Genomic DNA, 26,669 nt, shown 5'->3' on the forward strand with positions numbered 1-26,669 from the left:
AGTGCACCTGTGAAGTGTACATACAGTGCAGATCTGCTGACTCGTCCCTAGTGCACCTGTGAAGTGTACATACAGTGCAGATCTGCTGACCCGTCCCTAGTGCACCTGTGAAGTGTACATACAGTGCAGATCTGCTGACTCGTCCCTAGTGCACCTGTGAAGTGTACATACAGTGCAGATCTGCTGACCCGTCCCTAGTGCACCTGTGAAGTGTACATACAGTGCAGATCTGCTGACTCGTCCCTAGTGCACCTATGAAGTGTACATACAGTGCAGATCTGCTGACCCGTCCCTAGTGCACCTGTGAAGTGTACATACAGTGCAGATCTGCTGACTCGTCCCTAGTGCACCTGTGAAGTGTACATACAGTGCAGATCTGCTGACTCGTCCCTAGTGCACCTGTGAAGTGTACATACAGTGCAGATCTGCTGACTCGTCCCTAGTGCACCTGTGAAGTGTACATACAGTGCAGATCTGCTGACCCGTCCCTAGTGCACCTGTGAAGTGTACATACAGTGCAGATCTGCTGACTCGTCCCTAGTGCACCTGTGAAGTGTACATACAGTGCAGATCTGCTGACCCATCCCTAGTGCACCTATGAAGTGTACATACAGTGCAGATCTGCTGACCCGTCCCTAGTGCACCTATGAAGTGTATATCCAGTGCAGATCTGCTGACCCGTCCCTAGGGCACCTGTGAAGTGTACATACAGTGCAGATCTGCTGACCCATCCCTAGTGCACCTGTGAAGTGTACATACAGTGCAGATCTGCTGACTCGTCCCTAGTGCACCTGTGAAGTGTACATACAGTGCAGATCTGCTGACTCGTCCCTACTGCACCTGTGAAGTGTACATCCAGTGCAGATCTGCTGACCCGTCCCTAGTGCACCTGTGAAGTGTACATACAGTGCAGATCTGCTGACCCGTCCCTAGTGCACCTGTGAAGTGTATATACAGTGCAGATCTGCTGACCCGTCCCTAGTGCACCTGTGAAGTGTATATACAGTGCAGATCTGCTGACTCGTCTCTCGTGCACCTGTGAAGTGTATATACAGTGCAGATCTGCTGACTCGTCCCTAGTGCACCTGTGAAGTGTATATACAGTGCAGATCTGCTGACTCGTCCCTACTGCACCTGTGAAGTGTACATCCAGTGCAGATCTGCTGACCCGTCCCTAGTGCACCTGTGAAGTGTACATACAGTGCAGATCTGCTGACCCGTCCCTAGTGCACCTGTGAAGTGTATATACAGTGCAGATCTGCTGACCCGTCCCTAGTGCACCTGTGAAGTGTATATACAGTGCAGATCTGCTGACTCGTCTCTCGTGCACCTGTGAAGTGTATATACAGTGCAGATCTGCTGACTCGTCCCTAGTGCACCTGTGAAGTGTATATACAGTGCAGATCTGCTGACTCGTCCCTAGTGCAACTGTGAAGTGTACATACAGTGCAGATCTGCTGACTCGTCCCTAGTGCAACTGTGAAGTGTACATACAGTGCAGATCTGCTGACTCGTCCCTAGTGCAACTGTGAAGTGTACATACAGTGCAGATCTGCTGACTCGTCCCTAGTGCACCTGTGAAGTGTACATACAGTGCAGATCTGCTGACTCGTCCCTAGTGCACCTGTGAAGTGTACATACAGTGCAGATCTGCTGACCCGTCCCTAGTGCACCTGTGAAGTGTACATACAGTGCAGATCTGCTGACCCATCCCCAGTGCACCTATGAAGTGTACATACAGTGCAGATCTGCTGACCCGTCCCTAGTGCACCTATGAAGTGTATATCCAGTGCAGATCTGCTGACCCGTCCCTAGGGCACCTGTGAAGTGTACATACAGTGCAGATCTGCTGACCCATCCCTAGTGCACCTGTGAAGTGTACATACAGTGCAGATCTGCTGACTCGTCCCTAGTGCACCTGTGAAGTGTACATACAGTGCAGATCTGCTGACTCGTCCCTACTGCACCTGTGAAGTGTACATCCAGTGCAGATCTGCTGACCCGTCCCTAGTGCACCTGTGAAGTGTACATACAGTGCAGATCTGCTGACCCGTCCCTAGTGCACCTGTGAAGTGTATATACAGTGCAGATCTGCTGACTCGTCTCTCGTGCACCTGTGAAGTGTATATACAGTGCAGATCTGCTGACTCGTCCCTAGTGCACCTGTGAAGTGTATATACAGTGCAGATCTGCTGACTCGTCCCTAGTGCAACTGTGAAGTGTACATACAGTGCAGATCTGCTGACTCGTCCCTAGTGCAACTGTGAAGTGTACATACAGTGCAGATCTGCTGACTCGTCCCTAGTGCAACTGTGAAGTGTACATACAGTGCAGATCTGCTGACTCGTCCCTAGTGCACCTGTGAAGTGTACATACAGTGCAGATCTGCTGACTCGTCCCTAGTGCACCTGTGAAGTGTACATACAGTGCAGATCTGCTGACCCGTCCCTAGTGCACCTGTGAAGTGTACATACAGTGCAGATCTGCTGACCCATCCCTAGTGCACCTATGAAGTGTACATACAGTGCAGATCTGCTGACCCGTCCCTAGTGCACCTATGAAGTGTATATCCAGTGCAGATCTGCTGACCCGTCCCTAGGGCACCTGTGAAGTGTACATACAGTGCAGATCTGCTGACCCATCCCTAGTGCACCTGTGAAGTGTACATACAGTGCAGATCTGCTGACTCGTCCCTAGTGCACCTGTGAAGTGTACATACAGTGCAGATCTGCTGACTCGTCCCTACTGCACCTGTGAAGTGTACATCCAGTGCAGATCTGCTGACCCGTCCCTAGTGCACCTGTGAAGTGTACATACAGTGCAGATCTGCTGGCTCGTCCCTAGTGCACCTGTGAAGTGTACATACAGTGCAGATCTGCTGACTCGTCCCTAGTGCACCTGTGAAGTGTACATACAGTGCAGATCTGCTGACTCGTCCCTACTGCACCTGTGAAGTGTACATACAGTGCAGATCTGCTGACTCGTCCCTAGTGCACCTGTGAAGTGTACATACAGTGCAGATCTGCTGACTCGTCCCTAGTGCACCTGTGAAGTGTACATACAGTGCAGATCTGCTGACTCGTCCCTACTGCACCTGTGAAGTGTACATACAGTGCAGATCTGCTGACTCGTCCCTAGTGCACCTGTGAAGTGTACATACAGTGCAGATCTGCTGACTCGTCCCTAGTGCACCTGTGAAGTGTACATACAGTGCAGCTCTGCTGACTCGTCCCTAGTGCACCTGTGAAGTGTATATACAGTGCAGATCTGCTGACCCGTCCCTAGTGCACCTGTGAAGTGTACATACAGTGCAGATCTGCTGACCCGTCCCTAGTGCACCTGTGAAGTGTACATACAGTGCAGATCTGCTGACTCGTCCCTAGTGCACCTGTGAAGTGTACATACAGTGCAGATCTGCTGACTCGTCCCTAGTGCACCTGTGAAGTGTACATCCAGTGCAGATCTGCTGACTCGTCCCTAGTGCACCTGTGAAGTGTACATACAGTGCAGATCTGCTGACCCGTCCCTAGTGCACCTGTGAAGTGTACATACAGTGCAGATCTGCTGACTCGTCCCTTGTGCATCTGTGAAGTGTACATACAGTGCAGATCTGCTGACCCGTCCCTCGTGCACCTGTGAAGTGTACATACAGTGCAGATCTGCTGACTCGTCCCTAGTGCACCTGTGAAGTGTACATACAGTGCAGATCTGCTGACCCGTCCCTCGTGCACCTGTGAAGTGTACATACAGTGCAGATCTGCTGACTCGTCCCTAGTGCACCTGTGAAGTGTATATACAGTGCAGATCTGCTGACTCGTCCCTAGTGCACCTGTGAAGTGTACATACAGTGCAGATCTGCTGACTCGTCCCTAGTGCACCTGTGAAGTGTACATACAGTGCAGATCTGCTGACTCGTCCCTACTGCACCTGTGAAGTGTACATACAGTGCAGATCTGCTGACTCGTCCCTAGTGCACCTGTGAAGTGTACATACAGTGCAGATCTGCTGACTCGTCCCTAGTGCACCTGTGAAGTGTACATACAGTGCAGCTCTGCTGACTCGTCCCTAGTGCACCTGTGAAGTGTATATACAGTGCAGATCTGCTGACTCGTCCCTAGTGCACCTGTGAAGTGTACATACAGTGCAGATCTGCTGACCCATCCCTAGTGCACCTGTGAAGTGTACATACAGTGCAGATCTGCTGACTCGTCCCTAGTGCACCTGTGAAGTGTACATACAGTGCAGATCTGCTGACTCGTCCCTAGTGCACCTGTGAAGTGTACATCCAGTGCAGATCTGCTGACTCGTCCCTAGTGCACCTGTGAAGTGTACATACAGTGCAGATCTGCTGACCCGTCCCTCGTGCACCTGTGAAGTGTACATACAGTGCAGATCTGCTGACTCGTCCCTAGTGCACCTGTGAAGTGTACATACAGTGCAGATCTGCTGACTCGTCTCTAGTGCACCTGTGAAGTGTACATACAGTGCAGATCTGCTGACTCGTCCCTAGTGCACCTGTGAAGTGTACATCCAGTGCAGATCTGCTGACTCGTCCCTAGTGCACCTGTGAAGTGTACATACAGTGCAGATCTGCTGACCCGTCCCTCGTGCACCTGTGAAGTGTACATACAGTGCAGATCTGCTGACTCGTCCCTAGTGCACCTGTGACGTGTATATACAGTGCAGATCTGCTGACTCGTCCCTAGTGCACCTGTGAAGTGTATATACAGTGCAGATCTGCTGACTCGTCCCTAGTGCACCTGTGAAGTGTACATACAGTGCAGATCTGCTGACTCGTCCCTAGTGCACCTGTGAAGTGTACATACAGTGCAGATCTGCTGACCCGTCCCTAGTGCATCTGTGAAGTGTACATACAGTGCAGATCTGCTGACTCGTCCCTAGTGCACCTGTGAAGTGTACATCCAGTGCAGATCTGCTGACTCGTCCCTAGTGCACCTGTGAAGTGTACATACAGTGCAGATCTGCTGACTCGTCCCTAGTGCACCTGTGAAGTGTACATCCAGTGCAGATCTGCTGACCCGTCCCTAGTGCACCTGTGAAGTGTACATACAGTGCAGATCTGCTGACTCGTCCCTAGTGCACCTGTGAAGTGTACATACAGTGCAGATCTGCTGACCCGTCCCTAGTGCACCTGTGAAGTGTACATAAAGTGCAGATCTGCTGACTCATCCCTAGTGCACCTGTGAAGTGTATATCCAGTGCAGATCTGCTGACCCGTCCCTAGTGCACCTGTGAAGTGTATATCCAGTGCAGATCTGCTGACTCGTCCCTAGTGCACCTGTGAAGTGTACATACAGTGCAGATCTGCTGACCCGTCCCTAGTGCACCTGTGAAGTGTACATACAGTGCAGATCTGCTGACCCGTCCCTAGTGCACCTGTGAAGTGTACATCCAGTGCAGATCTGCTGACCCGTCCCTAGTGCACCTGTGAAGTGTATATACAGTGCAGATCTGCTGACTCGTCCCTAGTGCACCTGTGAAGTGTACATACAGTGCAGATCTGCTGACCCGTCCCTAGTGCACCTGTGAAGTGTATATACAGTGCAGATCTGCTGACTCGTCCCTAGTGCACCTGTGAAGTGTACATCCAGTGCAGATCTGCTGACTCGTCCCTAGTGCACCTGTGAAGTGTATATACAGTGCAGATCTGCTGACTCGTCCCTAGTGCACCTGTGAAGTGTATATACAGTGCAGATCTGCTGACTCGTCCCTAGTGCACCTGTGAAGTGTACATCCAGTGCAGATCTGCTGACCCGTCCCTAGTGCACCTGTGAAGTGTACATACAGTGCAGATCTGCTGACTCGTCCCTAGTGCACCTGTGAAGTGTACATACAGTGCAGATCTGCTGACTCGTCCCTAGTGCACCTGTGAAGTGTACATACAGTGCAGATCTGCTGACCCGTCCCTAGTGCACCTGTGAAGTGTATATCCAGTGCAGATCTGCTGACCCGTCCCTAGTGCACCTGTGAAGTGTATATCCAGTGCAGATCTGCTGACTCGTCCCTAGTGCACCTGTGAAGTGTATATACAGTGCAGATCTGCTGACCTGTCCCTAGTGCACCTGTGAAGTGTACATACAGTGCAGATCTGCTGACTCGTCCCTAGTGCACCTGTGAAGTGTACATACAGTGCAGATCTGCTGACCCGTCCCTAGTGCACCTGTGAAGTGTACATACAGTGCAGATCTGCTGACCCGTCCCTAGTGCACCTGTGAAGTGTACATACAGTGCAGATCTGCTGACCCGTCCCTAGTGCACCTGTGAAGTGTACATACAGTGCAGATCTGCTGACTCGTCCCTAGTGCACCTGTGAAGTGTACATACAGTGCAGATCTGCTGACCCGTCCCTAGTGCACCTGTGAAGTGTACATCCAGTGCAGATCTGCTGACCCGTCCCTAGTGCACCTGTGAAGTGTATATACAGTGCAGATCTGCTGACTCGTCCCTAGTGCACCTGTGAAGTGTACATACAGTGCAGATCTGCTGACCCGTCCCTAGTGCACCTGTGAAGTGTACATCCAGTGCAGATCTGCTGACCCGTCCCTAGTGCACCTGTGAAGTGTATATACAGTGCAGATCTGCTGACTCGTCCCTAGTGCACCTGTGAAGTGTATATACAGTGCAGATCTGCTGACTCGTCCCTAGTGCACCTGTGAAGTGTATATACAGTGCAGATCTGCTGACTCGTCCCTAGTGCACCTGTGAAGTGTATATCCAGTGCAGATCTGCTGACCCGTCCCTAGTGCACCTGTGAAGTGTATATACAGTGCAGATCTGCTGACCCGTCCCTAGTGCACCTGTGAAGTGTATATACAGTGCAGATCTGCTGACCCGTCCCTAGTGCACCTGTGAAGTGTATATCCAGTGCAGATCTGCTGACCCGTCCCTAGTGCACCTGTGAAGTGTACATACAGTGCAGATCTGCTGACTCGTCCCTAGTGCACCTGTGAAGTGTACATACAGTGCAGATCTGCTGACCCGTCCCTAGTGCACCTGTGAAGTGTACATCCAGTGCAGATCTGCTGACCCGTCCCTAGTGCACCTGTGAAGTGTATATACAGTGCAGATCTGCTGACTCGTCCCTAGTGCACCTGTGAAGTGTACATACAGTGCAGATCTGCTGACCCGTCCCTAGTGCACCTGTGAAGTGTATATACAGTGCAGATCTGCTGACTCGTCCCTAGTGCACCTGTGAAGTGTACATCCAGTGCAGATCTGCTGACTCGTCCCTAGTGCACCTGTGAAGTGTATATACAGTGCAGATCTGCTGACTCGTCCCTAGTGCACCTGTGAAGTGTATATACAGTGCAGATCTGCTGACTCGTCCCTAGTGCACCTGTGAAGTGTACATCCAGTGCAGATCTGCTGACCCGTCCCTAGTGCACCTGTGAAGTGTACATACAGTGCAGATCTGCTGACTCGTCCCTAGTGCACCTGTGAAGTGTACATACAGTGCAGATCTGCTGACTCGTCCCTAGTGCACCTGTGAAGTGTACATACAGTGCAGATCTGCTGACCCGTCCCTAGTGCACCTATGAAGTGTATATCCAGTGCAGATCTGCTGACTCGTCCCTAGTGCACCTGTGAAGTGTACATACAGTGCAGATCTGCTGACCCGTCCCTAGTGCACCTGTGAAGTGTACATACAGTGCAGATCTGCTGACCCGTCCCTAGTGCACCTGTGAAGTGTATATCCAGTGCAGATCTGCTGACCCGTCCCTAGTGCACCTGTGAAGTGTATATCCAGTGCAGATCTGCTGACTCGTCCCTAGTGCACCTGTGAAGTGTATATACAGTGCAGATCTGCTGACCTGTCCCTAGTGCACCTGTGAAGTGTACATACAGTGCAGATCTGCTGACTCGTCCCTAGTGCACCTGTGAAGTGTACATACAGTGCAGATCTGCTGACCCGTCCCTAGTGCACCTGTGAAGTGTACATACAGTGCAGATCTGCTGACCCGTCCCTAGTGCACCTGTGAAGTGTACATACAGTGCAGATCTGCTGACCCGTCCCTAGTGCACCTGTGAAGTGTACATACAGTGCAGATCTGCTGACCCGTCCCTAGTGCACCTGTGAAGTGTACATACAGTGCAGATCTGCTGACTCGTCCCTAGTGCACCTGTGAAGTGTACATCCAGTGCAGATCTGCTGACCCGTCCCTAGTGCACCTGTGAAGTGTACATCCAGTGCAGATCTGCTGACTCGTCCCTAGTGCACCTGTGAAGTGTACATACAGTGCAGATCTGCTGACCCGTCCCTAGTGCACCTGTGAAATGTACATCCAGTGCAGATCTGCTGACCCGTCCCTAGTGCACCTGTGAAGTGTATATACAGTGCAGATCTGCTGACTCGTCCCTAGTGCACCTGTGAAGTGTACATCCAGTGCAGATCTGCTGACTCGTCCCTAGTGCACCTGTGAAGTGTATATACAGTGCAGATCTGCTGACTCGTCCCTAGTGCACCTGTGAAGTGTATATACAGTGCAGATCTGCTGACTCGTCCCTAGTGCACCTGTGAAGTGTATATCCAGTGCAGATCTGCTGACCCGTCCCTAGTGCACCTGTGAAGTGTATATACAGTGCAGATCTGCTGACCCGTCCCTAGTGCACCTGTGAAGTGTATATACAGTGCAGATCTGCTGACCCGTCCCTAGTGCACCTGTGAAGTGTATATCCAGTGCAGATCTGCTGACCCGTCCCTAGTGCACCTGTGAAGTGTACATACAGTGCAGATCTGCTGACTCGTCCCTAGTGCACCTGTGAAGTGTACATACAGTGCAGATCTGCTGACTCGTCCCTAGTGCACCTGTGAAGTGTACATACAGTGCAGATCTGCTGACCCGTCCCTAGTGCACCTGTGAAGTGTATATCCAGTGCAGATCTGCTGACTCGTCCCTAGTGCACCTGTGAAGTGTATATACAGTGCAGATCTGCTGACCCGTCCCTAGTGCACCTGTGAAGTGTACATACAGTGCAGATCTGCTGACTCGTCCCTAGTGCACCTGTGAAGTGTATATACAGTGCAGATCTGCTGACTCGTCCCTAGTGCACCTGTGAAGTGTACATACAGTGCAGATCTGCTGACCCGTCCCTAGTGCACCTGTGAAGTGTACATACAGTGCAGATCTGCTGACCCGTCCCTAGTGCACCTGTGAAGTGTACATACAGTGCAGATCTGCTGACCCGTCCCTAGTGCACCTGTGAAGTGTACATACAGTGCAGATCTGCTGAACCGTCCATAGTGCACCTGTAAAGTGTATATTCAGTGCAGATCTGCTGACCCGTCCCTAGTGCACCTGTGAAGTGTACATCCAGTGCAGATCTGCTGACTCGTCCCTAGTGCACCTGTGAAGTGTATATACAGTGCAGATCTGCTGACTCGTCCCTAGTGCACCTGTGAAGTGTATATACAGTGCAGATCTGCTGACTCGTCCCTAGTGCACCTGTGAAGTGTATATCCAGTGCAGATCTGCTGACCCGTCCCTAGTGCACCTGTGAAGTGTATATACAGTGCAGATCTGCTGACCCGTCCCTAGTGCACCTGTGAAGTGTATATACAGTGCAGATCTGCTGACTCGTCCCTAGTGCACCTGTGAAGTGTACATCCAGTGCAGATCTGCTGACTCGTCCCTAGTGCACCTGTGAAGTGTATATACAGTGCAGATCTGCTGACTCGTCCCTAGTGCACCTGTGAAGTGTATATACAGTGCAGATCTGCTGACTCGTCCCTAGTGCACCTGTGAAGTGTACATCCAGTGCAGATCTGCTGACCCGTCCCTAGTGCACCTGTGAAGTGTACATACAGTGCAGATCTGCTGACTCGTCCCTAGTGCACCTGTGAAGTGTACATACAGTGCAGATCTGCTGACTCGTCCCTAGTGCACCTGTGAAGTGTACATACAGTGCAGATCTGCTGACCCGTCCCTAGTGCACCTATGAAGTGTATATCCAGTGCAGATCTGCTGACTCGTCCCTAGTGCACCTGTGAAGTGTACATACAGTGCAGATCTGCTGACCCGTCCCTAGTGCACCTGTGAAGTGTACATACAGTGCAGATCTGCTGACCCGTCCCTAGTGCACCTGTGAAGTGTATATCCAGTGCAGATCTGCTGACCCGTCCCTAGTGCACCTGTGAAGTGTATATCCAGTGCAGATCTGCTGACTCGTCCCTAGTGCACCTGTGAAGTGTATATACAGTGCAGATCTGCTGACCTGTCCCTAGTGCACCTGTGAAGTGTACATACAGTGCAGATCTGCTGACTCGTCCCTAGTGCACCTGTGAAGTGTACATACAGTGCAGATCTGCTGACCCGTCCCTAGTGCACCTGTGAAGTGTACATACAGTGCAGATCTGCTGACCCGTCCCTAGTGCACCTGTGAAGTGTACATACAGTGCAGATCTGCTGACCCGTCCCTAGTGCACCTGTGAAGTGTACATACAGTGCAGATCTGCTGACTCGTCCCTAGTGCACCTGTGAAGTGTACATACAGTGCAGATCTGCTGACCCGTCCCTAGTGCACCTGTGAAGTGTACATCCAGTGCAGATCTGCTGACCCGTCCCTAGTGCACCTGTGAAGTGTATATACAGTGCAGATCTGCTGACTCGTCCCTAGTGCACCTGTGAAGTGTACATACAGTGCAGATCTGCTGACCCGTCCCTAGTGCACCTGTGAAGTGTACATCCAGTGCAGATCTGCTGACCCGTCCCTAGTGCACCTGTGAAGTGTATATACAGTGCAGATCTGCTGACTCGTCCCTAGTGCACCTGTGAAGTGTACATCCAGTGCAGATCTGCTGACTCGTCCCTAGTGCACCTGTGAAGTGTATATACAGTGCAGATCTGCTGACTCGTCCCTAGTGCACCTGTGAAGTGTATATACAGTGCAGATCTGCTGACTCGTCCCTAGTGCACCTGTGAAGTGTATATCCAGTGCAGATCTGCTGACCCGTCCCTAGTGCACCTGTGAAGTGTATATACAGTGCAGATCTGCTGACCCGTCCCTAGTGCACCTGTGAAGTGTATATACAGTGCAGATCTGCTGACCCGTCCCTAGTGCACCTGTGAAGTGTATATCCAGTGCAGATCTGCTGACCCGTCCCTAGTGCACCTGTGAAGTGTACATACAGTGCAGATCTGCTGACTCGTCCCTAGTGCACCTGTGAAGTGTACATACAGTGCAGATCTGCTGACTCGTCCCTAGTGCACCTGTGAAGTGTACATACAGTGCAGATCTGCTGACTCGTCCCTAGTGCACCTGTGAAGTGTACATCCAGTGCAGATCTGCTGACTCGTCCCTAGTGCACCTGTGAAGTGTATATACAGTGCAGATCTGCTGACTCGTCCCTAGTGCACCTGTGAAGTGTATATCCAGTGCAGATCTGCTGACCCGTCCCTAGTGCACCTGTGAAGTGTATATACAGTGCAGATCTGCTGACCCGTCCCTAGTGCACCTGTGAAGTGTATATCCAGTGCAGATCTGCTGACCCGTCCCTAGTGCACCTGTGAAGTGTACATACAGTGCAGATCTGCTGACTCGTCCCTAGTGCACCTGTGAAGTGTACATACAGTGCAGATCTGCTGACTCGTCCCTAGTGCACCTGTGAAGTGTACATACAGTGCAGATCTGCTGACCCGTCCCTAGTGCACCTGTGAAGTGTATATCCAGTGCAGATCTGCTGACTCGTCCCTAGTGCACCTGTGAAGTGTATATACAGTGCAGATCTGCTGACCCGTCCCTAGTGCACCTGTGAAGTGTACATACAGTGCAGATCTGCTGACTCGTCCCTAGTGCACCTGTGAAGTGTACATACAGTGCAGATCTGCTGACTCGTCCCTAGTGCACCTGTGAAGTGTATATACAGTGCAGATCTGCTGACCCGTCCCTAGTGCACCTGTGAAGTGTATATCCAGTGCAGATCTGCTGACCCGTCCCTAGTGCACCTGTGAAGTGTATATACAGTGCAGATCTGCTGACTCGTCCCTAGTGCACCTGTGAAGTGTACATCCAGTGCAGATCTGCTGACTCGTCCCTAGTGCACCTGTGAAGTGTACATACAGTGCAGATCTGCTGACTCGTCCCTAGTGCACCTGTGAAGTGTATATACAGTGCAGATCTGCTGACCCGTCCCTAGTGCACCTGTGAAGTGTATATCCAGTGCAGATCTGCTGACCCGTCCCTAGTGCACCTGTGAAGTGTATATACAGTGCAGATCTGCTGACTCGTCCCTAGTGCACCTGTGAAGTGTACATACAGTGCAGATCTGCTGACCCGTCCCTAGTGCACCTGTGAAGTGTATATACAGTGCAGATCTGCTGACTCGTCCCTAGTGCACCTGTGAAGTGTACATCCAGTGCAGATCTGCTGACTCGTCCCTAGTGCACCTGTGAAGTGTACATCCAGTGCAGATCTGCTGACTCGTCCCTAGTGCACCTGTGAAGTGTATATACAGTGCAGATCTGCTGACTCGTCCCTAGTGCACCTGTGAAGTGTACATCCAGTGCAGCTCTGCTGACTCGTCCCTAGTGCACCTGTGAAGTGTACATACAGTGCAGATCTGCTGACTCGTCCCTAGGGCACCTGTGAAGTGTACATCCAGTGCAGATCTGCTGACTCGTCCCTAGTGCACCTGTGAAGTGTACATACAGTGCAGATCTGCTGACTCGTCCCTAGTGCACCTGTGAAGTGTACATACAGTGCAGATCTGCTGACCCGTCCCTAGTGCACCTGTGAAGTGTACATACAGTGCAGATCTGCTGACCCGTCCCTAGTGCACCTGTGAAGTGTACATACAGTGCAGATCTGCTGACTCGTCCCTAGTGCACCTGTGAAGTGTACATACAGTGCAGATCTGCTGACTCGTCCCTAGTGCACCTGTGACGTGTACATACAGTGCAGATTTGCTGACTCGTCCCTAGTGCACCTGTGAAGTGTACATACAGTGCAGATCTGCTGACTCGTCCCTAGTGCACCTGTGAAGTGTACATACAGTGCAGATCTGCTGACTCGTCCCTAGTGCATCTGTGAAGTGTACATACAGTGCAGATCTGCTGACCCGTCCCTAGTGCACCTGTGAAGTGTACATCCAGTGCAGATCTGCTGACTCGTCCCTAGTGCACCTGTGAAGTGTACATACAGTGCAGATCTGCTGACTCGTCCCTAGTGCACCTGTGAAGTGTACATACAGTGCAGATCTGCTGACTCGTCCCTAGTGCATCTGTGAAGTGTACATACAGTGCAGATCTGCTGACTCGTCCCTAGTGCACCTGTGAAGTGTACATACAGTGTAGATCTGCTGACTCGTCCCTAGTGCACCTGTGAAGTGTACATACAGTGCAGATCTTCTGACTCGTCCCTAGTGCACCTGTGAAGTGTACATACAGTGCAGATCTGCTGACTCGTCACTAGTGCACCTGTGAAGTGTACATCCAGTGCAGATCTGCTGACTCGTCCCTAGTGCACCTGTGAAGTGTACATCCAGTGCAGATCTGCTGACTCGTCCCTAGTGCACCTGTGAAGTGTACATACAGTGCAGATCTGCTGACTCGTCCCTAGTGCACCTGTGAAGTGTACATACAGTGCAGATCTGCTGACTCGTCCCTAGTGCACCTGTGAAGTGTACATACAGTGCAGATCTGCTGACTCGTCCCTAGTGCACCTGTGAAGTGTACATACAGTGCAGATCTGCTGACTCGTCCCTAGTGCACCTGTGAAGTGTACATACAGTGCAGATCTGCTGACCCGTCCCTAGTGCACCTATGAAGTGTATATCCAGTGCAGATCTGCTGACTCGTCCCTAGTGCACCTGTGAAGTGTACATACAGTGCAGATCTGCTGACCCGTCCCTAGTGCACCTGTGAAGTGTACATACAGTGCAGATCTGCTGACCCGTCCCTAGTGCACCTGTGAAGTGTATATCCAGTGCAGATCTGCTGACCCGTCCCTAGTGCACCTGTGAAATGTATATCCAGTGCAGATCTGCTGACTCGTCCCTAGTGCACCTGTGAAGTGTATATACAGTGCAGATCTGCTGACCCGTCCCTAGTGCACCTGTGAAGTGTACATACAGTGCAGATCTGCTGACCCATCCCTAGTGCACCTGTGAAGTGTACATACAGTGCAGATCTGCTGACTCGTCCCTAGTGCACCTGTGAAGTGTACATACAGTGCAGATCTGCTGACTCGTCCCTAGTGCACCTGTGAAGTGTACATACAGTGCAGATCTGCTGACCCGTCCCTAGTGCACCTGTGAAGTGTACATCCAGTGCAGATCTGCTAACCCGTCCTTAGTGCACCTGTGAAGTTTACATACAGTGCAGATCTGCTGACTCGTCCCTAGTGCACCTGTGAAGTGTACATCCAGTGCAGATCTGCTAACCCGTCCTTAGTGCACCTGTGAAGTGTATATCCAGTGCAGATCTGCTGACTCGTCCCTAGTGCACCTGTGAAGTGTATATACAGTGCAGATCTGCTGACCCGTCCCTAGTGCACCTGTGAAGTGTACATACAGTGCAGATCTGCTGACTCGTCCCTAGTGCACCTGTGAAGTGTACATACAGTGCAGATCTGCTGACTCGTCCCTAGTGCACCTGTGAAGTGTACATACAGTGCAGATCTGCTGACTCGTCCCTAGTGCACCTGTGAAGTGTACATACAGTGCAGATCTGCTGACCCGTCCCTAGTGCACCTGTGAAGTGTACATACAGTGCAGATCTGCTGACCCGTCCCTAGTGCACCTGTGAAGTGTATATCCAGTGCAGATCTGCTGACTCGTCCCTAGTGCACCTGTGAAGTGTATATACAGTGCAGATCTGCTGACCCGTCCCTAGTGCACCTGTGAAGTGTACATACAGTGCAGATCTGCTGACTCGTCCCTAGTGCACCTGTGAAGTGTACATACAGTGCAGATCTGCTGACCCGTCCCTAGTGCACCTGTGAAGTGTACATACAGTGCAGATCTGCTGACCCGTCCCTAGTGCACCTGTGAAGTGTATATCCAGTGCAGATCTGCTGACTCGTCCCTAGTGCACCTGTGAAGTGTATATACAGTGCAGATCTGCTGACCCGTCCCTAGTGCACCTGTGAAGTGTACATACAGTGCAGATCTGCTGACTCGTCCCTAGTGCACCTGTGAAGTGTACATACAGTGCAGATCTGCTGACTCGTCCCTAGTGCACCTGTGAAGTGTACATACAGTGCAGATCTGCTGACCCGTCCCTAGTGCACCTGTGAAGTGTACATACAGTGCAGATCTGCTGACTCGTCCCTAGTGCACCTGTGAAGTGTACATATAGTGCAGATCTGCTGACTCGTCTCTAGTGCACCTGTGAAGTGTACATACAGTGTAGATCTGCTGACTCGTCCCTAGTGCACCTGTGAAGTGTACATACAGTGCAGATCTGCTGACTCGTCCCTAGTGCACCTGTGAAGTGTACATCCAGTGCAGATCTGCTAACCCGTCCCTAGTGCACCTGTGAAGTGTACATACAGTGCAGATGTGCTGACTCGTCTCTAGTGCACCTGTGAAGTGTACATACAGTGCAGATCTGCTGACTCGTCCCTAGTGCACCTGTGAAGTGTACATACAGTGCAGATCTGCTGACCCGTTCCTACTGCACCTGTGAAGTGTACATCCAGTGCAGATCTGCTGACCCGTCCCTAGTGCACCTGTGAAGTGTACATACAGTGCAGATCTGCTGACTCGTCCCTACTGCACCTGTGAAGTGTACATACAGTGCAGATCTGCTGACCCGTCCCTAGTGCACCTATGAAGTGTACATACAGTGCAGATCTGCTGACCCGTCCCTAGTGCACCTATGAAGTGTATATCCAATGCAGATCTGCTGACTCGTCCCTAGTGCACCTGTGAAGTGTACATACAGTGCAGATCTGCTGACCCGTCCCTAGTGCACCTGTGAAGTGTACATACAGTGCAGATCTGCTGACCCGTCCCTAGTGCACCTGTGAAGTGTATATCCAGTGCAGATCTGCTGACTCGTCCCTAGTGCACCTGTGAAGTGTATATACAGTGCAGATCTGCTGACCCGTCCCTAGTGCACCTGTGAAGTGTACATACAGTGCAGATCTGCTGACTCGTCCCTAGTGCACCTGTGAAGTGTACATACAGTGCAGATCTGCTGACTCGTCCCTAGTGCACCTGTGAAGTGTACATACAGTGCAGATCTGCTGACCCGTCCCTAGTGCACCTGTGAAGTGTACATACAGTGCAGATCTGCTGACCCATCCCTAGTGCACCTGTGAAGTGTATATCCAGTGCAGATCTGCTGACTCGTCCCTAGTGCACCTGTGAAGTGTATATACAGTGCAGATCTGCTGACCCGTCCCTAGTGCACCTGTGAAGTGTACATACAGTGCAGATCTGCTGGCTCGTCCCTAGTGCACCTGTGAAGTGTACATACAGTGCAGATCTGCTGACTCGTCCCTAGTGCACCTGTGAAGTGTACATACAGTGCAGATCTGCTGACCCATCCCTAGTGCACCTGTGAAGTGTACATACAGTGCAGATCTGCTGACTCGTCCCTAGTGCACCTGTGAAGTGTACATACAGTGCAGATCTGCTGACTCGTCCCTAGGGCACCTGTGAAGTGTACATACATAGCAGATCTGCTGACCCGTCCCTAGTGCACCTGTGAAGTGTACATACAGTGCAGATCTGCTGACTCGTCCCTACTGCACCTGTGAAGTGTACATACAGTGCAGATCTGCTGACTCGTCCCTAGTGCACCTGTGAAGTGTACATACAGTGCAGATCTGCTGACTCGTCCCTAGGGCACCTGTGAAGTGTACATCCAGTGCAGATCTGCTGACTCGTCCCTAGTGCACCTGTGAAGTGTACATACAGTGCAGATCTGCTGACTTGTCCCTAGTGCACCTGTGAAGTGTACATACAGTGCAGATCTGCTGACTCGTCCCTAGTGCACCTGTGAAGTGTACATACAGTGCAGATCTGCTGACTCGTCCCTACTGCACCTGTGAAGTGTACATACAGTGCAGATCTGCTGACCCATCCCTAGTGCACCTGTGAAGTGTACATACAGTGCAGATCTGCTGACTCGACCCTAGTGCACCTGTGAAGTGTACATACAGTGCAGATCTGCTGACTCGTCCCTAGGGCACCTGTGAAGTGTACATACATAGCTGATCTGCTGACCCGTCCCTAGTGCACCTGTGAAGTGTACATACAGTGCAGATCTGCTGACTCGTCCCTACTGCACCTGTGAAGTGTACATACAGTGCAGATCTGCTGACTCGTCCCTAGTGCACCTGTGAAGTGTACATACAGTGCAGATCTGCTGACTCGTCCCTAGGGCACCTGTGAAGTGTACATCCAGTGCAGATCTGCTGACTCGTCCCTAGTGCACCTGTGAAGTGTACATACAGTGCAGATCTGCTGACTCGTCCCTAGTGCACCTGTGAAGTGTACATACAGTGCAGATCTGCTGACTCGTCCCTCGTGCACCTGTGAAGTGTACATACAGTGCAGATCTGCTGACTCGTCCCTCGTGCACCTGTGAAGTGTACATACAGTGCAGATCTGCTGACTCGTCCCTAGTGCACCTGTGAAGTGTACATACAGTGCAGATCTGCTGACCCGTCCCTACTGCACCTGTGAAGTGTACATCCAGTGCAGATCTGCTGACCCGTCCCTAGTGCACCTGTGAAGTGTACATACAGTGCAGATCTGCTGACTCGTCCCTACTGCACCTGTGAAGTGTACATACAGTGCAGATCTGCTGACTCGTCCCTAGGGCACCTGTGAAGTGTACATACATAGCAGATCTGCTGACCCGTCCCTAGTGCACCTGTGAAGTGTACATACAGTGCAGATCTGCTGACTCGTCCCTAGGGCACCTGTGAAGTGTACATACAGTGCAGATCTGCTGACTCGTCCCTAGGGCACCTGTGAAGTGTACATACAGTGCAGATCTGCTGACTCGTCCCTAGTGCACCTGTGAAGTGTACATACAGTGCAGATCTGCTGACTCGTCCCTAGGGCACCTGTGAAGTGTACATACAGTGCAGATCTGCTGACTCGTCCCTAGGGCACCTGTGAAGTGTACATACAGTGCAGATCTGCTGACTCGTCCCTAGTGCTGGACTAGCTCTGCTTGTATTGTGTGTCTGATGATCAGGAATTACACGCCACTCAGCCTACATTATATACACTGGATAAAAATAGAAACAACACTTTATTTTTTATTTCATTTTTCATGAGTTGAACTAAGACTTTTTCTATGCACAAGACAGACCTTTTCCTCTCAAATGTTGACACAAATGTGCCTAAATCTGTGTAAGGCTATGTGCGCACTAAAAAAGTGATTTTTCTCAAGAAAATTTCTTGAGAAACTTCTGGGAGTTGAAGATTACCGCATCTGCGGTAAAAAATGCATCAAAACCGCGGGAAAAACGCATGCGTTTTTGCCGCGGTTTTTCCGCAGGTTGGTCTCTGCGGTTTTTTATGCTGTAACTGCAATAAATAATATAGATAATAGATGATAGACAGACAGATAATGGATAGAGGGAAAGATGGATAGATTAATAGATAGATAATAGATGAGAAAGACCTATATAATGTCCCACCTCCCTGCATTTTCTAAGCTGGCACCTTTTAGTGACTTTCATGTGGCACTCAAGGGTGCCTAGCCTTGTATTTAGCCAAAAAATAAATAAATAATTAAAAAAAAACACGACATGAGGTCCCCCCTATATTTTGTAGCCAGCTAGGGTAAAGCAGACGGCTGTAGCCTGCAGACCACAGCTGGCAGCTTCACCTTGGCTGGTAATCCAAAACAGAGGGCACCCCACGCTGTTATTTTACATTAAATAAATAATTTAAAACAAAAAACGTGGGTTCCCCCCCAAATTGGGTCACCAGTCAAGGTAAAGCGGACAGCTGTGGTCTAGTATTCTCAGACGAGGGAGGTCCACTGTTATTGGACACTCCCCAGCCTAAAAATAGCAGGCTACAGCCGCCCCAGAAGTGGCGCATCCATTAGTCGTGCCAATCCTGGCGCTTTGCCCCAACTCATCCCGTTGCCCTTGTGCAGTCGCAAACGGGGTAATATATGGCGTTGATGCCAGATGTGTAATGTCACCTGGCATCAAGCCCTGGGGTCAGTGATGTCACACGTTTATCAGATACCCGACATCACCAACCCAGTCAGTAATAAAAAAAAAAATAGACAACAAAAAAAGTTTTATTTGAAAAAACACTCCCCAAAACATTCCCCCTTTCACCAATTTATTGAAAAGAACAATCAATTCCAGGTCCGGCGTAATCCAGGAAGGGGGTCACACGACGATCTATACCATACTTACTGTCCCAGTCAATGAAGCACAAAATGTTCCCCATTGGCTGGGAGAGCAATGCAGTGACCTGAGCTAACATCAATAGGTCAGTCCAGGTCACTGCAGGGGATGACGAGCATCCCATCAGGAGGTTAGATGAGATCATTACCTGCTGTGACGATCTCCTGCTCTCCTGAAGTCAGCGCTGTCACTGACTTCTATGCCCGCCGCGTTCTCAGCAGTATCGCGAGAGCCTGTGACGTCACCGCTAGTGACAGTCTCAGGCCGCCCGCGAGACGGGCATAGAAGGCAGTGACAGGGCTGACGTCAGGAGAACAGGAGATCGTCACAGCAGGTAACGATCTCATCTAACCTCCTGACAGCAGCGCCTGTCATCCCCGCGGCTGCATGCACTGCTATGTGAGAAGCTGCTGATACTGCAGTGTGAGAAGCTGCTGATACTGCAGTGCAGGCAGTCGCGGGGCTGGAGCGGGACACAGACTGCACGGGCACCCGCCGGAGGTCACACAGAAGTGCTTCTGTGCGGCGTCCAAGGAGTGTGATCTGTGTGTGTTTACTCTCTGCTCCGCTTCCTCTTCTGTCATAATGACATCACTTCGCAGGGAAGCGATGTACATTACCGCAGGTAAACCGTGGCTATACCTAGGGTATACCGCACATCATTTGCTACCTGCGGTATACCCGCGGTATTTCGTGATTACATTACAGTGAATGGAGTGAAATACCGCAGGTACCTGCAGAAAAGAAGTGACATGCACATTTTCTCAAGAAATTTTCTCAAATTCTGCAGAAAGAATTTTCTTGAGAAAAAAACGCAGTGTGTGCACAGTTATATTTTTTTCCATAGGTTTTGCTGGGAAATGTCTGTAGAGAGATTACAAACATTTCTCAAGAAATTTCTGCGGTAAAACCTCAGGTAAAAACGCAGTGTGCGCACAGGGCCTAAGGCCGGAGTCACACTTGCACGAGTCTCGCATTGCATCACCCGGCACAGCCACACACCGTTCTGACAGGAGCGCGTCAGCTTCATGATTATGCAACTGAGACGCTCCTGTCCGGAGAGTGTGTGGCCATGCCTGGTGATGTGGTGCGAGACGCCCGTGAGATACGCAGAAGTGTGACTCCAGCCTTAGTGAGCTCTTCTCCTTTGCCACGTTAAAGGGTTTGTCCACTACTTTTACATTGATGGCCTATCCTTAGCATAGGTCATCAATGTCTGATTAGCCAGTGTACGACACCCCGCACCCTTACTGATCAGCTGTTCTCTGTCCAAGCGCAGGAGCAGGCAGCTGGAAATCCTCAACTCCGATGGTGCTGTGTCTTGTGATAGTGGCCGAGGCCAGGTACTGCACATCCACCTCCTATTGTTCTGAATGGGAGGCGATGTGTAGTGGCGGATGTAGTGGTGGGGTTACTGTATGGGCAAGCGTATGTTATGGACAAAAAACAGGTGCATTTTATTGATGACATTTTGAATGCACACAGATACTGTGACGAAACCCTGGGGCCCATTGTTGTGCCATTCATACACCTTCATCACCTCATGTTGCGGCATGATGATCTGCAGCTCCATGTTGCAATGATCTGTACACAAGTCCTGGAAGCTGAAAACATCCCCGTTCGTGCATGGCCAGCATACTCACCAAACATGTCCCCCATTCAGCATGTTTGGGATGCTCTGGATCGGCGTATACAACAGTGTTCAAGTTCCTGACAATATCCAGCAGCTTCACACAGCCATTGAAGAGGACTGGAGCGACATTGCACAAGCCACAATCAGCAACCTGATCAACTCTATGTGAAGATGTGTATCACTGCATGAGGCAAATGGTGGTCACACCAGATACTGACTGGTTTTCTGACCCCTCTAGACCCCCAAATACTGTAAAACTGCACATTTTAGAGTGGCCTTTTATTGTGGTCAGCCTAAGGCACACCTGTGCAATAATCTTGCTATCTGCTTCTTGATATGCCACAGCTATTAGGTGGATGGATTATCTCCGCAGAGGAGAAGTGTTCACTAACACAGATTTAGGTCGGTTTCAGACGTCCGTGTTTTAGGTACATGTGACATCCGTTTTTAACACAGATGCCACCCGTACCCATGTGGAGTTGCACACACGTCTGTGTTTTCACATGGAGACATGTCTGTTTCTTCTTTAGCATCACGGGTGTCACATGGTTCATACACTGATGAGAAAACACGTGTCTATGAAATAAAAAGATTTTCTATATTCACCTGTATCCAGTGCTGCTTTCTCCGGCTCTGCTGTCTCCTGCTTCTGACCCATGCTAATTATGATCATTGAATATTCACTGCACCCACTTTGGACCTGGAAGCAGCAGCATTGCCGGAGACATCACCGAGGACAGCATAGCAGGGTACAACATCGCCAGTGACAGGTGAGTATTCAGCAAGCAAGCAGTGACGTCCAGGAGGTTTTTGAGTTCCCAATGAACTCTGATGAACCCGTGACGTCACCATCGTGATACCCGCTGCGTCGCGGGTGTGTCATCAGAGTTCATTGGGAACTCCGATGACCTCCTGTTCGTCACTGCACACACACTGCTTGCTGTATACTCCCCTGTCCACGCAAGGCTGTTCCCGGCGATGCTCCTGCTTCCAGGTCCTCAGTGCAATTAATATTCAATGAGCATAATTAGCAGGGGTCAGAAGCAGGAGACAGTAGAGCTGAAGACAGACAGCAGTGCTGGATACAGATGAATATAGTACATCTTTTTATTACAAAGACGCGTGTTTTTCTCCGGTACATTTCACACGTATGCAAACACAGATGTCACACGCGTGACACACGTATGACAATACCCATGTGTGTGGCTTGTTCCAGATTAAACACGGACGCCTGAAACCGGCCTTAGACAAATTTGTGAACAATACTTGAGAAAAAAGGCCTCCTGTGTACATAGAAAAGGATTTTGATCTTAGAGTTCAGCTGATGAAAAATGGGAGAAAAAACCAAAGTGTTGTGTTTATATTTTTGTTCAGTGTAGAATATATACAGTATTTTGTGAATGTCTTTAGGTAGGTGTGGAAAAAAATGCAAAGTAAGAGTGCTTCAAAAATCAAAGTGTTGATAGTTTATTTTTTGCAATTAAGAAAATGCAAAGTGAATGACCAATATTTGGTGTGTTGCTTTTAAAACGGCATCAAAGCTTCAATTCTTCTAGTTCCACTTGCACAGTTTTTGAAGGAGCTCATCAGGGAGGTTGTTCCAAACATCTTGGAGAACTAACCACAGATCTTCTGTATGAGGCGTGAGCAAAACAATCTGTCTCTTCATACAATCCCAGACAGACTCAATGAGGTTGAGATCAGGGCTCTGTGGGGGCCAAAAATATCACTTCCAGAACTCCTTGTTCTTCTATTCTATGATTAGAATTCTTAATGACATTGGCTCTATGTTTGGGTTGGTTGTCCTACTGCAGAATACATTTGGAGCCCATCAGACACCTCCCTGATGGTATTGCATGGTAGATAACTATCAACCTGTATTTCTAGAGCAATGAAGACACCAAGAACTGGCAACGTGTAGGACTGTTGACTCAGGGATTGGCCAAGGAAACCTAGTGTAGCAGATGATGTTTACTTCACTTTGAAATTGGAAGATGTCCAATACTGCCATCAGCTCACAAATAGCAGGAACCCGTGAGACCCAGCTACACCTATCTACAGTACAGAGAAGTCTGGCCAAAAGTGGTCTTTATGGAAGAATTGTGGCTATAAACCATACTTTTGACATGGAAACAAGGCCACGTGACTCAACTATGCATGATAACATATGATCTGTGGTGCAGAAGAATGGCAGCAGGTGCTCGGGATTGTTCAGGCAAAATGTGTTAATTTTTGGTTGTAACTGAAAACAGTTTGTTCTCTGAAGGACTGGAGAGCGGTACAATAATGAGTGTCTGCAGGTAACAGTGAAGTACGGTGGAAGTTCATTACAAGTTTGGGGTCATTTCAGAAAATGGAGTTGGGGGTTTGGTCTGGATTACTGGTCTCCTCAATGTTGGGAAATAGAGGCTGATACTTATCCATCATGTAATATCATCAGAGAGGCATCTGAATGGTTCCAAATGTATTCTCCGACAGGACAACGACCCGACACATATAGCCAATGTCAGTACAAACGATCTCGGTGTAAATAAGAATGAGTCCTGAAAGAGATCTGGATCCCACAGAGCCCTGATCTCAGCATTGAGTCTGTCTGGGAATACATGAAGAGATAGAAGGGCTTGTGCAAGTCTACATCCATAGAAGACCTGCGGTTAGTTCTCTAGGATGTTTGGAACAAATTTCATGCCGAGTTCCTTCAAAAACTGTGTGTAAGTATATCTAGAAGGATTGATGCTGTTATGAGGGCAAAGGATGGTCACACTACATATTGATTTGATTTAATTTCTCTTTTGTTCATTCACTTTTGTAAATGATAAAAATTAAGTATTAAAATTTCTGTGTGTGTGTGTGTGTGTGTGTGTGCATGTGTGCATGCATGTGCGTGCGCGCATACACTACTGTTCAAGAGTTTGGGGTCCTCCAGACAATTTTGTCCCTGAAATTTTTTCATGAAAAATCATACTTTTATTTATCAAATGAGTTGCATATGAATAGAAAATATCGTCCAGACATTGACTAGGATAGAAATAATGATTTTTAGTTGAAATAATAATTTTCTCTTCACACTTTGCTTTCGTCACAGAATAATCTCTTTGCAGTAATTCCAGCTTTGCAGACCTTTGGCATTCTAGCTGTTAATTTGATGAGGTATTCTGGAGATATTTCACCCCATGCTTCCCCCCTCCACAAGTTGGATTGGCTTGATGGGCACCTTTTGCGTACCATACGGTCAAGCTGCTCTCACAACAGCTCAATATGGTTGTGATCTGGTGTCTGGGCTGGCCACTCCACTAAATATAGAATATCAGCTGCTGCTTCTTCCCTAAATAATTCATGCATAATTTGGAGGTGTGCATTGGGTCATTGTCCTGTTGTAGGATGAAATTGTCTCCAATCAAGCGCTGTCCACAGGATATGGCATGGCATTGCAAAATGGAGTGATAGCCTTCTTTATCCAAAATCTCTTTTACCTTGTACAAATCTCCCACTTTACCAGAACCAAAGCAACCCCAGACCATCACATTACCTCCACCATGCTTGACAGATGGCGTCACGCACTCTTCCAGCATCTTTTCAGTTGTTCTGCGTTTCATAAATGTTCTTCTGTGTGATCCAAACACCTCAAACTTCGATTCGTCTGTCCAGAACACTTTTTTCCAATCTTCCTCTGTCCAGTGTCTGGGTTCTTTTGCCCATATTAATCTTTTCCTTTTATTAGCCAGTCTCAGATATGTTTTTTTCTTTGCCACTCTGCCCTGAAGACCAGCATCCCGGAGTCCCCTCTCCACTGTAGACATTGACACTGGCGTTTTGTGGGTACTATTTAATGAAGCTGCCAGTTGAGGACCTGTGAGGCGTGGATTTCTCAAACTAGAGACTTTAATGTACTTGTCTTGTTGCTCAGTTGTGCAGCGCGGCCTCCCACATCTCTTTCTACTCTGGTTAGAGCCTGTTTGTGCTCTCCTCTGAAGGGAGTAGTACACACCGTTGTAGGAAATCTTCAGTTTCTTGGCAATTTCTCGCATGGAATATCCTTCATTTCTAGAACAAAGCAGTGGAAAGGATCCAGCTGGACTCCAAAGGGACTCAAAATGTTCACACTGATGAATGGCAGATTTATACTACAACGCGTTTCGGCGGGACGCCTTCCTCAGGTCAGTTGACCTGAGGAAGGCGTCCCGCTGAAACGCGTTGTGGTATACATCTGCCATTCATCAGTGTGAACAAGCCGGTGTCTTTACATGAAAAATGGATATATATTTTTAATCGAATTCATACAAATAAAGAAGCATTTTTATTTATCCCTTTGGAGTCCAGCTGGATCCTTTCCACTGCTTTGTTCTATTACCTTCTCGGCTTGCTGCCGTAATCCGTGCAGGACCAAGGGAAATTAACAGGAGGATATATTCAGGCTTGTCTCTGCAGTGGTGAGCGGTTTTGTTCTTTTTTTTTTTTATATTTATCCTTCATTTCTAAGAACAAGAATAGACTGTCGAGTTTCTCATGAAAGTTTTCTTTTTCTGGCCATTTTGAGAGTTTAATGAAACCAACAAATGTAAAGCTCCAGATTCTCCACTAGCTCAAAGGAAGGTCAGTTTTATAGCTTCTCTAATCAGCAAAACTTTTTTCAGCTGTGCTAACATACTTGCAGATCTGTTTCCAAGGGATTTCTAAACATCCATTAGCCTTATAACACAGTTAGCAAACACAATGTACCATTGGAACACTGGAGTGGTGGTTGTTGGAAATGAGCCTCTATACACCTATGTAGATATTGCATTAAAAACCAGATGTTTGAAGCTAGAATAGTCATTCACCACATTAACAATGTATAGAGGGGATTTCTGTTTAATGTTAGCTTCATTGAAAAAATAAAATAATGTGCTTTACTTTCAAAAATAAGGAAATATCTAAGTGACCCTAAACTTTTGAACTGTAGTGTGTGTGTGTGTGTGTATGTATATATATATATATATATATATATATATGTATGTATGTATGTGTATGTGTGTGTATATAATATATATCGTAGTTTTCGCTTTATACGCACTTTTGTTCCCCCAAATTTTGGGGGAAAGTAGGGGGTGCGTCTTATAAGCCGAATATACGGGAGGGGGGGGGGCAGAGTTTGATCTCCTGCTCCCGCTCATATAATGTGCACAGCCGCTGTCCATCACCGTGGTGCTGAAATTGCACCGCAGTGACGGGCTGGGGGAGCGGTGCATATTATATGAGCCTGCGCCCCACTGAGATGGTACATGCCCCCCCTGTGTTAGATATGGCCCCCATGCTGCTGCTCATCCTAAAATAAAAAAGCTTTACTTACCTCCTCCAGCGTTTCTCCCCGGTGTCCCTGCTTCCACTGTGATCAGGCATGCAGAGATGATATCACTCTGCTGTGCCGATCACATGACCGCACCAAGAACCAGGAAGTGGAGGAAGAGAAGCACGGAGGGAGACAGGAGGGAGATCAGCGCTGGAGAAGGTAAGGAAAGAGTGTTTTATTTTACTATGGGCAGCAGCATGGGGGCGATATCTAACACAGGGGAACATGTGCAATCCATAGGGGCCATAGGAAGCACAGGGGAACGTATGCAATCCTTAAGGGGCCATAGGCAGCACAGAGGAACGTATGCAATCCATAGGGTGCCATAGGCAGCACAGGGGAACGTATGCAATCCAT

The 26,669-nt window shown here is 49.2% G+C and overlaps 1 protein-coding gene across 4 annotated transcripts in view; it reads left to right on the plus strand.

Annotated features, from left to right (window-relative positions):
- LOC142311155 (uncharacterized) overlaps positions 1-26,669 on the plus strand; it is a 51,363-nt gene that overhangs the window by 1,031 nt on the left and 23,663 nt on the right. The gene's annotated exons all lie outside the window — the stretch shown is intronic.

Source organism: Anomaloglossus baeobatrachus, chromosome 5 (genome assembly GCF_048569485.1).
Source record: "Anomaloglossus baeobatrachus isolate aAnoBae1 chromosome 5, aAnoBae1.hap1, whole genome shotgun sequence".
Lineage (NCBI taxonomy): Eukaryota > Metazoa > Chordata > Amphibia > Anura > Aromobatidae > Anomaloglossus > Anomaloglossus baeobatrachus.